The sequence below is a fragment of the Aricia agestis genome, chromosome 11 (assembly GCF_905147365.1).
Source record: "Aricia agestis chromosome 11, ilAriAges1.1, whole genome shotgun sequence".
Taxonomy (NCBI): Eukaryota; Metazoa; Arthropoda; class Insecta; order Lepidoptera; family Lycaenidae; genus Aricia; species Aricia agestis.
This window is the reverse complement of record NC_056416.1, coordinates 14603540-14617300: the sequence shown is the minus strand read 5'-3', so window position 1 is coordinate 14617300 and position 13761 is coordinate 14603540. Positions and strand designations below refer to the sequence as shown.

The 13761-nt window shown below is 37.6% G+C and overlaps 2 long non-coding RNA genes across 2 annotated transcripts; both read left to right on the top strand.

The window, feature by feature from the left end:
- The first annotated feature begins 5735 nt into the window (after positions 1–5735).
- LOC121731658 lies at positions 5736–7260 on the top strand. The gene is made up of 3 exons (XR_006036268.1): positions 5736–5824; positions 6730–6927; positions 7099–7260. It is a non-coding gene; the product is annotated as an uncharacterized LOC121731658 (long non-coding RNA).
- A 141-nt stretch (positions 7261–7401) lies between these two features.
- LOC121731657 lies at positions 7402–9378 on the top strand. Its single transcript, XR_006036267.1, has 4 exons — positions 7402–7531; positions 7942–8168; positions 8293–8452; positions 9262–9378. It is a non-coding gene; the product is annotated as an uncharacterized LOC121731657 (long non-coding RNA).
- The last annotated feature ends 4383 nt before the right edge of the window (positions 9379–13761 follow it).

Here is a 13761-nt window from a genome sequence, read left to right as displayed (position 1 = left end):
ATTTATAATGCAGTAATAAGGAGTGCCCTGGATTATGGCACTTTTCTTTTGGAACCGTGTAACGTAACTGCTATCCAAAAGTTGGACAAAAGCGAAAGCCTTACGTATAATTTGTGGAGCCATGAGATCCTCTCCAATAAACGCACTCCACTTGGAATGTTGCGAACCTCCCCTTCAACTCCGTCGACAATATCTGGCGGACAAATATTTCGTTCGCTGCTACCAATTAAAATCTCATCCGTTAATTCCGAAACTTAAAATTTTATTTCGTCTCTGTTTTAGTAATAACAAATATTGGCATCATAAATCCCACCCCTTACTTCTATCGAGTTATCGTAAATTTTTGATTCTTGACGCTCCTACTTTCCGTGCTCCAACCTTTCCATTATTTAATTCTGCATATGAAGCTCTAACGCATGTACCGGATATTAGGTATGATATTGGCATTAAAAAAACTGATATGTATTTTTCTCAGTATATATTTAAATACATAACGAATAATAATTGACAGGGGTGGCACCATATATATACAGATGCATCTAAGAATAGAGATAGTTCCCTAGTAGCACACTCCGTTGGCCAACGATTGCCAACGGTTGGTAAACTGTCGGGGAATGGTGTGAGAAAATCCCAACAAAGGGCCTACAAAAAGCCAATCGTAAATTCCTACACTAAAATTCCGAACGAAGAGCCAACAATGGCCCAACATAAATTTTACGTTCCGCCGCCAACAGTAAAATGCCAACGAAGGCCCTACTGCGGCTTTTTGTTGTGTAGCCTACAGAACATCTATACAAATACTCAACATAGACCCAACATTGATTTTACGTTCTGCTGCCAACAGTGAAATTCAACAATCTGCCAACGAAGGCCCTTTAAGTGTTTTTGGTTGTGTAGCCTACAACACATATGTACAAATACCCAACATAGGCCCAACAAATATTTTGTTTTATTTTCCCAACAGTGATTGGTGATAACCTGCCAACGAAGGCCCTACAGTGGCTTTTGGTTGTGTAGTCTACAGAACATCTATACAAGTACTCAACATAGGCCCAACATTGATTTTACGTTCTGCTGCCAACAGTGAAATTCAACAATCTGCCAACGAAGGCCCTTTAAGTCTTTTTGGTTGTGTAGCCTACAATACATATGTACAAATACCCAACATAGGCCCAACATATATTTTGTATTATTTTCCCAACAGTGATTGGTGATAACCTGCCAACGAAGGCCCTACTGTGGCTTTTGGTTGTGTAGCCTACAGGACATCTGTACAAATACCCAACATAGGCCCAACATATATTTTGTTATAGTTTTCCAACAGTGATTGGTGACAACCAGTCAACGAAGGCCCTACTGTGGCTTTCTGTTGTGTAGCCTACAACACATATGTACAAATACCCAACATAGGCCCAACATATATTTTGTTTTATTTTCCCAACTGTGATTGGTGATAACCTGCCAACGAAGGCCCTACTGTGGCTTTTGGTTGTCTAGCCTACAGGACATCTGTACAAATACCCAACATAGGCCCAACATATATTTTGTTATAGTTTTCCAACAGTGATTGGTGACAACAGGCCAACGAAGGCCCTACTGTGGCTTTTGGTTGTGTAGCCTACAGGACATCTGTACAAATACCCACCATAGGCCCAACATATATTTTATTTTATTTTCCCAACTGTGATTGGTGATAACCTGCCAACGAAGGCCCTACTGCGGCTTTTGGTTGTGTAGCCTACAGGACATCTGTACAAATACCCAACATAGGCCCAACATATATTTTGTTATAGTTTTCCAACAGTGATTGGTGACAACCAGTCAACGAAGGCCCTACTGTGGCTTTTGGTTGTGTAGCCTACAGGACATCTGTACAAATACCCAACATAGGCCCAACATATATTTTGTATTATTTTCCCAACAGTGATTGGTGATAACCTGCCAACGAAGGCCCTACTGTGGCTTTTGGTTGTGTAGCCTACAGGACATCTGTACAAATACCCAACATAGGCCCAACATATATTTTGTTATAGTTTTCCAACAGTGATTGGTGACAACCAGTCAACGAAGGCCCTACTGTGGCTTTCTGTTGTGTAGCCTACAACACATATGTACAAATACCCAACATAGGCCCAACATATATTTTGTTTTATTTTTCCAACTGTGATTGGTGATAACCTGCCAACGAAGGCCCTACTGTGGCTTTTGGTTGTCTAGCCTACAGGACATCTGTACAAATACCCAACATAGGCCCAACATATATTTTGTTATAGTTTTCCAACAGTGATTGGTGACAACAGGCCAACGAAGGCCCTACTGTGGCTTTTGGTTGTGTAGCCTACAGGACATCTGTACAAATACCCAACGTAGGCCCAACATATATTTTATTTTATTTTCCCAACTGTGATTGGTGATAACCTGCCAACGAAGGCCCTACTGCGGCTTTTTGTTGTGTAGCCTACAGGACATCTATACAAATACTCAACATAGGCCCAACATTGATTTTACGTTCTGCTGCCAACAGTGAAATTCAACAATCTGCCAACGAAGGCCCTTTAAGTGTTTTTGGTTGTGTAGCCTACAACACATATGTACAAATACCCAACATAGGCCCAACAAATATTTTGTTTTATTTTCCCAACAGTGATTGGTGATAACCTGCCAACGAAGGCCCTACAGTGGCTTTTGGTTGTGTAGTCTACAGAACATCTATACAAGTACTCAACATAGGCCCAACATTGATTTTACGTTCTGCTGCCAACAGTGAAATTCAACAATCTGCCAACGAAGGCCCTTTAAGTGTTTTTGGTTGTGTAGCCTACAATACATATGTACAAATACCCAACATAGGCCCAACATATATTTTGTATTATTTTCCCAACAGTGATTGGTGATAACCTGCCAACGAAGGCCCTACAGTGGCTTTTGGTTGTGTAGTCTACAGAACATCTATACAAGTACTCAACATAGGCCCAACATTGATTTTACGTTCTGCTGCCAACAGTGAAATTCAACAATCTGCCAACGAAGGCCCTTTAAGTGTTTTTGGTTGTGTAGCCTACAATACATATGTACAAATACCCAACATAGGCCCAACATATATTTTGTATTATTTTCCCAACAGTGATTGGTGATAACCTGCCAACGAAGGCCCTACTGTGGCTTTTGGTTGTGTAGCCTACAGGACATCTGTACAAATACCCAACGTAGGCCCAACATATATTTTGTTATAGTTTTCCAACAGTGATTGGTGACAACCGGCCAACGAAGGCCCTACTGTGGCTTTCTGTTGTGTAGCCTACAACACATATGTACAAATACCCAACATAGGCCCAACATTGATTTTACGTTCTGCTGCCAACAGTGAAATTCAACAATCTGCCAACGAAGGCCCTTTAAGTGTTTTTGGTTGTGTAGCCTACAACACATATGTACAAATACCCAACATAGGCCCAACATATATTTTGTTTTATTTTCCCAACTGTGATTGGTGATAACCTGCCAACGAAGGCCCTACTGTGGCTTTTGGTTGTCTAGCCTACAGGACATCTGTACAAATACCCAACGTAGGCCCAACATATATTTTGTTATAGTTTTCCAACAGTGATTGGTGACAACCGGCCAACGAAGGCCCTACTGTGGCTTTCTGTCGTGTAGCCTACAACACATATGTACAAATACCCAACATAGGCCCAACATTGATTTTACGTTCTGCTGCCAACAGTGAAATTCAACAATCTGCCAACGAAGGCCCTTTAAGTGTTTTTGGTTGTGTAGCCTACAACACATATGTACAAATACCCAACATAGGCCCAACGAGATCGCATAATCTGTGGAAGCCACGCCCCCCAGTATCGCGTGGATTTCAAGAATCTCTGATAAAAAATCATGATTAATAAAAAAAAAATTTCTTACACAAGTTGTTATATTAAGTTTTTAATAACATCTATTTAAGATTGTAATAAGTGAACAACTATTATTGGCCCTACTTCCTACTGTTAAGTATAGCTTATAATTGCCTAAAATGTATTATAGCTTACAAAATAATATTAGCTATACCTACAAGTGTCATTAGTGATATAAGAATGATGGCTGTTGTTGTTCCTAATAAAAATAAATAAATAAATTCTGCGATTCGGCCGCTTACACCATCAATATTATCACGGAATCGTGATTATATTGATGGTGTAATTCATGCCATTAAGGTTATGAAAGAATCTCCGTGAATAATTTTAGTCCCATTATAAAAAAAACAAAATGTCAAAATCAACGCGGTTATATGGCACAAGCACATCTTTTCACTATGGAAGAGCGCTGTGAGCTGTCTGATGCGTTAGCTAGGGATGGGCAAATGGAAAAAATATATCGATATATATCGTATCGATACTTTTCAAATGTATCGATATATATTTTTTAAAAATATCGATATTCTGATATATCGATATTTTTTGCTTAAGCCTCGAGCCTCGAGAAGGTTATCTATATAGTACGGAAGCACAGACTAATTAGAAATACTCGTATTACGGAAGCCCTAGAACAAATTTTTTTGTGATTACTAACAAGCAAATTTTCTGTGAGTAGCTACATTTTGATAAGACGAACAACATTTTTATTTTCGAAAAATCTCGAAAGTGGTAGCTAACAGAGATAGAAAGTATTTCATACTTTGACTTGATGGTCCTAAAATATGGATTGTTTTATTTGTAAGACAAGGTTTTAGGGTTCTGTAATCAACAAAACTTGGTTGACTACTGTACCCTAAAACGGAACCCTGACCAGCAGATTTTTTGTATAATATTTGTAGGTTAATAGTTATATAAATTAAAAGTAACCTTGTCCTTGTCCTTGACCTAAAATAAAAATGTTGTTCATCTTAAATATCAAAATGTAGCTATTCACAAAAAATTAGCTTGTTAGTAATCACAAAAAAAATTGTTCTAGGGCTCCCTCACTAATACAAGCTGCAATTAAACCTTCCTGCCAAATTTTGATATATTTATTGATCCTTGTCAAAAATAAAAATACACGTATTTTTTCTTTTATAATCACTCAGTACTAAAATGTTGAGAAATGGCTTCCGAAAGTTATCCTAAAAACACTACAACGGACACTACGGCCGGTATAAATAGTCAGTACTCAAGATGCATCTCGGTCTCAAGACACGGTTCAGGCTCTGTGATGTTGGCTGTCAAAATTTGGGCCAATCACAGAGCCGAACCGCGTCTTGAGACCGGGTCGCATCTTAAGTACTGACTATTTATACCGGCCTACGAGTCGCCCGCGCGTGACGTGCCCCCGCGCGCGCGCCTCGCCCCGCGTCACCCCCGATCACACCCACCGCCGCGAGTGAGCATTCTGCAACGATTTTAAATGGGATAAAATATGTCATTAACAAAAAAATAACACCCAATTTTTTTTGGTTAAATGGATTCTCCTAATGATACCTAAGCCCTGGAAAAAATTTGGCAGGAAGGTTTAATTGCACCCTGTATAGTTGGCAATCTCAAAAATTATATAATAAAAAATGAAAATTCGAAGCGAAATAATATCGTTTTTGATATCCGAAAATAAATATCGAAAATCGATATATAAAAGAATAAAAAATCGCCGATATAATATATCGATTATTTTCTGAAAAAATATCGATATTTTGATATATATATTTTTTTTACCCAAGCCTAGCGTTAGCATTCTTTCTAACGTAGTGATTATAATATTCTCTTTGTTCTTTCTATTTTGTGCTCGTAGTGTTTGGATGCAGAAAAGAAAATACCTGTAATTTCATGGTTTCAAGAGGATAAAAAACGGAATATCTATTCCTAAAGTAAGTAGAAAGTAATATTTTTAAGATTAGCTACGTTTACAGTGTGTATCAAACAAAGAGAGATTATTGTACTAGGAAAGAAAGTACAACTCGGGCGAGTTAACTTGACACCTGACTTAAATTTTACCCCTCCCTCGCTTCCCGGCGCAGCACCCCGATCTCGTCGTACGCGTCCAGTAGCGTTAGCATATTATATCTGTTACCGTTACACGTGTGTTATTGAGTTTGAGTTTCGGAGTTATTTGTTAGTAGTTAATGGTTATTGTTTTTGGATTTTTGTTGAGTTTTGTTGTGTTATTTGTTAGTTGTTACGTTTGAACGTTAAATTTGTTAAGTTTTTGTTATTCGTATTAACGTTTGAACATTGCCGTGCGTCTGTGGTATGAATTAGCTACTCACGGAATATATTAATATGAAGCTAGATACAAATTATCGGACGCATCCATAAACCTCGTATTCCTGCTGGGGAACCCTTGGGCGAGTCCAACTCGTACTTGGTTAATACTGTGGTTAGTGTAGCCCTATAAAAATAACTAGTTCCGGTAACGTAATTTTTTTTTGAAATAACTTAAAATAAAAAAACTTTTTTTGCACTCAGTACTTAAGAGAAACGTCAATTGAACCAGGTGTCATGTTAATTCGCCCGAGTTGTAGGTAGTGAAAGAGAGACGCTAAGGCGGGGGACGCCGAACCGCAATGTTCTTTAAAATTTTCTAACAAAATCGTGACAAAACCTCAAAAACTTATGTAAGGACCTAACTGAAATAAGTATTATACTTACGGGGTAGTCAATACAATAATATTATATAATATATCATATTAATCATTGTAATAGCCCGATTTACGTTCATTTCCCAAGATAGATAGGTACCTACTAGGTTAGGTAATTGGTTTACTCATTTCAGAAATGTATAGCGTCGTTGAATTTAGTGAGGATGACAGCGTCGCTATTGTGCGCTCGTCTTGGATTTCACCCACTAAGAAACATAGTGCTTGGCCTCCATTTAAAAATTCCGAAAAGATCAAGAAATGTCTTACGGGCACAATTTTAGATGATGACACGTGGAATGTTTTTGGAATTCGACGCATTTTTTATGTAACTGGTAAGTCAGTAATGTAATGATACTAGGTATGTAAGGGAGTTTTCTAAAGTCCCAAATACCTACCTTTGGATAAGTAAGCAGGCAAACAGACACAGTAGGTACCTAGCTCTGCTTCCATTTCTATTATAGATTTTCCATGAAATAAAATATGTTTTATTCGTATGATTTTAGATGACCTTCTCAGTGCTAGAAAGAAATGTAAAGAAGCCGAACTTAATTCCGAAGTAGAACTAGACATTAAGCTAAAAAGAAAACACAAAAAAACTACAAGATATCTGTCAGTATCCAGTGAAGAAGAAGATGATGGCCATTGAATGAATTTTCCAAAACCACCAAAAGGCAAGTATTTTTGTTGATATCTAGTATATCAGTGTTCAATAGAGGGAACATTAATTTCCCCTATTGTGCCCCATCTACATAATGAAGCACTTATTGGGAAAACTAGTTAAGTACATGTTTATTTGTTACAGAGCCCGGCAGAAAACAAATAGCGGAGGAGACTGAGGCAGAGATGGATAACACTTAACAACACCACATCAATTTCCAGGTGTACTTGTACGACAAACTTCAGATATTTCGACATCTTCTGTGGTTGCATCAAATGGTGAGCATTAATACATGAGGTCTCTCTTGTTGCTCGTGACTTCGGCCGCATAGTAACCCTTTTACATTAACACCATGGACACCAGTAAAAATAGCCTCTTTTTATCCCTGAGTGCCAAACTATCTCGATACCAAATTTCATCAAAATTGGTTCAGCTGTTCGCTTTCCCTACTTTATTTATTTATATATAATAATTTTATTTATAATATTAGTAGGGAAAGCGCCTTATTTTAGAGAGACCAGGAGCTCTAAAATATGGTATTAATAATTTTATAAAACATCTAACCCTACCTTAATCCCTAACCGCCATTAACTCGTTGGCATATTGTGTAGTTACAAATAGTCACATATATAGATAGATATAAGCTTTATCAGTAGGTAATGTTAATCGATATTTTTCACAATTTTAGCTGTGATTGCTCGACACCTTGCCAAACTCGAGGAAGGCATCAAGGAACTGCAATTAAACCAAAAAGAAATATTGGAAAGACTACGCTCTGGAGCAACTGCGACGGCTGTAGCTGTTGGTTATCAAGCCCTGTCCCTGCCAGAAGGAGTCAATTTACCATGCACCCAGATCGAAGAGATTAAAAAGATTGATGTCTGGCTAACAGTGGACGAAAATTACATGCTACTTGTAAGCTTTTTAATTATTTTTATAATGACTGACTACACTAGGCAGTACCTATTACGCTATTTATCTTTTGGCTGTCTGGAATGTATGTATGTGCAAGCACTATGTGCAAAATATTTTGTTGTAGGTTAACCACTTGAGCTATGTAGGCGGTAACAAAACATCAGCAATATTAAGGAGGATTCTTGAAAAACTGTTTTCAAACAAACTTGCGGAAATCTGTAATTGGTCAGGCAAAAATGGAAAACATAAGCTACAAGATCACCTTTTAATTAAAGTTGTTACTGGTAAGTAAGCCTCTTCTAAAAACGTAAGTAATATAACTACCTATATAAAGTTTAAATAACAGGTTACCTTTCTAACTCTGCTAACATATATGTATTAATTTTTTGGTTAAATATTGTATGTATAATTTTTTTATTTGAAGGACATTTGGTTTTGGTTGATTTGTAATGACTCATGACAATCTGTGAAAGAGTAACAGCTAAAAATAAGTATATTTTTTAGTTATTCTATTTATATGTATAACTACAAAAATATTTTAATTCTAACTATGATTATGATAATCACAAATAAAAATATTTGTTTTAATGAAAATTCTCCTGTGACTTATCTGGTTGCGGTTGGTCTGTTGTGTATGTAACCGTGTAATTTCTCTAATATAAATTTCTTGTATTTGCACCTGTGAGTCCACATCTGTACAACCCGCAATACCGTTTGTCTTTAATTTCAATTTCTTTTCTTTGCATCCTTGAATGCCATGACAGGTCTTATAAAAAATATTAAACAAAAGTTAACCAAATGAGAAGTGGACCAAATTTTTTTTGTAGTGGACCAAATGCGACTAAAGTCACATTTTGTAATGTTATCTAAACTTCGTTTTTTTTTAACATTAGAAAAGTTATACAAACTTTATTTGCTTTCCTTAAAAGAGGTATTCAATCGCGGTGACGTCGACAGTATTTGCAAAAAGCAAGGTTGTAGAGCTAACTTGTTTTTACAGTTAATTATTTAAGTTTGTAACTCTCTAATGTTAAATAAAATAGGGTATAGTAGGATAAAAGCGCGTCTAAAATCGATAAATTTGTTATTTTAGAAGCTCTCCGTCGGCACAAAGTCGCCGAAACGGCTACAGAAAACGAGATAAAGACCGTGGTTAGCAACTGGTTCCGCTTCTCCAAAGATAGAGATGGAGGTCGAGAAAGCAGACGCAGGACAAACAGTTACACAGGGCTGTCAACTAGAAATAAGAAAAGACATTTAGCCTTAAAGATACAAGAAATATCTGTAGAGTTAAACGGGCTCAGTGGGGAAACTAGTCCACCTAATCAACCATATACTGTAGATGTCGGTAACAGTAATTTTACTCGTGAATCAAACTATACAAATAATATGCTCGGTGACAGTGACGATGACGTCACTATCAATGTTAATTTGCCAAACAGTCCCCTTCTGTTTGACACAAATGACAGTGTTTTAAAATCATTTCTAGTTTCTTGGTCTAAACGGTACAATATTTCACACTCCGCACTCAATCATCTACTGGAAGGATTGCAAGTATACCATCCAAGTTTGCCAAAAGATGCTCGCGTTTTGTTACAGACACCAAGGAGTATTAATGTTGTCCAATGTGCAGGAGGCTCGTATGTGTATTTTGGGCTTGAAAATCAGTAAAAGAAAAGAGCTTCTGCTGGTTTATGTTCAAATTACTATCCTCTGATGCAAAGAAAACTGTCACAATTTGGAAGTACTTTTTACATAACTATAACTCTTAATGTTGATGGTTTACCAGTGCATTCCAGTAGCAGCAATTCATTTTGGCCTATTTTAAGCATTTTAGATCAGTCCATTGATAAAGAACCAATTATTGTAGGAATTTATTATGGCTCTTCAAAACCTAACGATGCCAATGATTATCTTAGACCTTTTGTCGATGAATGTCTCCATTTAGAAAAGCATGGGTTGGTTGTTAATGGACAACATTATAACTTCCGAGTGAGTTGCATAATAGCAGATGCACCAGCGCGATCTTTTTTGAAAAGTATTAAGTCATTCAATTCACTGTATGGGTGTGAGAAATGCGAGCAAGAAGGTACATATCTGGGGAGGACTGTTTGGTTATACACATCAGATATGCGCCTTAGAACTGATGCTGGATTTTCAAATCAATTGTATGGCGACGAGCACCAGCAATCAAAAAGTATATTATCTGAACTTGATGTAGGGTTAATAACCCAAGTACCTTTAGATTACATGCACTTGGTGTGTCTGGGGGTTGTAAAAAAACTGATAAGGTGTTGGTTAGAAAATGGACCAAAAAAATGCAGAATGCCTGCTTCGAAAATAGGCGAAATATCAGAACGTTTACGGGTGATATGGGATAAATATCCCACTGAATTTTCCAGACGTCCTAGACCTATCAATATGTTCAAATATTGGAAAGCTACGGAGTTCAGAGCTTTCATTTTGTATTTAGGCCCTGTTGTTTTACGTGGTGTGTTAAGCAAAACACTGTACGCGCATTTTCTTTTATTGCACTGTGCAATTTACATATTATGCACTGCAAATATTTGTAAACATGATGAATGGCGACAGTACGCCGGCGACTTGCTACATTGTTTTGTTCTATACATGTCAGATTTGTACAGCAACGAATTTCTTGTATATAACGTCCACAATCTGCTCCATTTGGCAGATGACGCATATAACTTTGGCCATCTTGATAACTTTTCGGCATTTCCCTTTGAGAATTTTATGTCTAAAATAAAGAACATGGTTCGTGGTCATAACATGCCATTAGAGCAGGTTGCTAAAAGAATGGGTGAGAATTGTAACTCTGAAAAAAAGAATATTACTAGTAATATTCTTTTTTTCAGAGTTAGTAATATTACTAGATAAGAAAAATACCTACATTACAATGATTACGTTATTGGTACCTCACAAAGAGAGAAAAATTCCTGTTTTGTTACTTCAAATGGTGATATTGTTATTGTTAAATCTATTGTGGAAACTGATGTAAGTTCCTATACTTTGAGGTGCAACTGCTTTGTAAACAAAACTGACTTTTACAAAGAACCCATTCATAGCAGCAAGTTGGGTATATATATGGTCAGTAATTGCGTACAAAGCGTGAATCTTAGTCCTTCTGATATAAGTAGAAAATGTTTACTACTGCCCAGTTTCAATAATGACGAACAATTCATCTGTTTCCCTTTCGTTAGCATGGTGTTGCACCACTAACAATACGGTTAGTGGTGCAACACCATGCAGCAAGAGATTGTAATGCATCAACATTACAATCTCTTGCTTACTTTCTGCTGTATCAGTTTGTTCATTTGTCTCCTGTCTGGCTAAAAAGGTATTATGCTAGGGTCACTTTCATTGACCAGTTGCAAATAAGAGATAATATTTTGTTTATGCCTGTCCTATCTTCAGTGCCTTTATATCTCTAGGCGTCAGAGGAAATTATTCCTTTGGCCACTATTTGTTTAGTATGTCTACTTGGTTTAATTGTAGTTTATGACTTCGAAGTTTTTATACTTAGGCATAATAATTCAAATAAATTACTGTAACCATTATATTTTTTGTTTTTTTTTTTTAAATACATTTGTTTATGTGTGAGGCCAAGTTGTATTGTCAATCGACTATTAATTTAATTCGTAATGAAGCATTTTGTCAATTTATTTACTTTCTCTTTAATTGTATGTAGGACTAACGTAATGCTTATAATGTGGGGCCAACTTTATTTTCAGAACCATAGCCTCACTGCAGGTTAAAGGTTGGGTTACAATACAGAGCACAATACCGGACCACAGCATTTTGTATGGGATGACAGCAATGTCCGGTATTATGATCCAACCCTTAACCTGCAGTGGGAATATGGTTCTGAACATAAAGTTGGCCCCACATTATGAGCATTACGTTAGCCCTACATACAATTTCTTCGATAGGCCCTACGTCAATGAACAATGTTGGCCTTACACATATTAATTTTCAGTTGGCCCTTCGTTAAACTATATCTAGTAGGCCCTACGTGGGACTATGCAGAGTAAGCCCAACGTGGAACCATATCTAGTAGGCCCTACGTGGGACTATCCAGTAGGCCCAACGTGGAACCATATCTAGTAGGCCCTACGTGGGACTATCCAGTAGGCCCAACGTAGAACCATATCTAGTAGGCCCTACGTGGGACTATCCAGTAGGCCCAACGTAGAACCATATCTAGTAGGCCCTATTTGGGACTGTCCAGTAGGCCCAACGTAGAACCATATCTAGTAGGCCCAACGTAGAACCATATCTAGTAGGCCCAACGTAGAACCATATCTAGTAGGCCCTACGTGGGACTATCCAGTAGGCCCAACGTAGAACCATATATAGTAGGCCCAACGTAGAACCATATCTAGTAGGCCCAACGAACCATATTATCTAGTAGGCCCTACGTGGGACTATCCAGTAGGCCCTACGTTAACCTAACAATGTTGGTCCTACACAAGTAAGCATGAAATATACCAACCGTAGGCCTTTTGACGGCCTTTATGTTGGCCCATTGTTGGCCAGCATCGTTCGCTGCTTTGCAATCAGGTGTGCCAAATCTAACTGTTGGCCAACCATGCGGCAGGCCCAACAAACTACCTTCATAAAATGCTACGTAGGCCCAACAAAAGAAAACAATGATGGGCCAACCATTAGGCCATCGTTGGCCGCCATCGTTGGCTGCTTTGCAATCAGGTGTGCCAAATCTAACTGTTGGCCAACCGAGCCAATAACCGAGGCCCAACCATGGACCAATGTAAATGTGCTATTAGGGTTGTTGTCTACCCTTTGCAATATAAAATTACACAAAAAGTAAAGTTTCCTCCTGAAACTTCTGTTTTTACTGGGGAGTGTTACGGCCTTTTCAAGGCTGTTGAGTATATTTTACTTGGCAGGCTTGAAAGGTCATTAATATTTACAGATTCTTTAAGCGCTTTACAAGCTCTCAGCAAATTTCTGTTTAAATTAAAAAATTGCTATCCGATTATTATTCAACTTAGAAACCTTTTATATCAATGTAAGCTTCGAGGCTTTTCAGTGACTTTTATATGGATTCCAAGTCATTGTGGCATAGTCGGTAATGAGTTGGCTGACAAATTGGCGAAAGATGCTGTTTCCAGTGGTGATGTGTTCCCTTTTAATAATTACGCGCATGATTTGGCTGCTCTTGCACGGAGCTCCCTTTTGAAAGCCTGGAATAAGTCATGGTCCTTGAGTTGCCAAACAAGAGCGATACAATATCGGAAGATTCAACCGGAGATACCCACTAAGCCCTGGTTTTTTTAAATTTTGCTATCTAAAAATATTACATCGTCTATTATTTGGATGAGATTGGGTCATATGTGCATTCCAACGCATCTTAAGAGAATCGGTGTTAGAAATGACGAGATAAGTGACTGTGGAGAGGTTGGTGACTTGAACCACATTATCCTTTCGTGTCCCCTCCATGATCATTCCCATTTGTATCATAACTTATCTTTAATCCCTATCCCATTTCCTACTTCTGTAAATATTCTACTTAGTTCTAACGATAAAAGTGTATATAATTGTATATCTAACTACT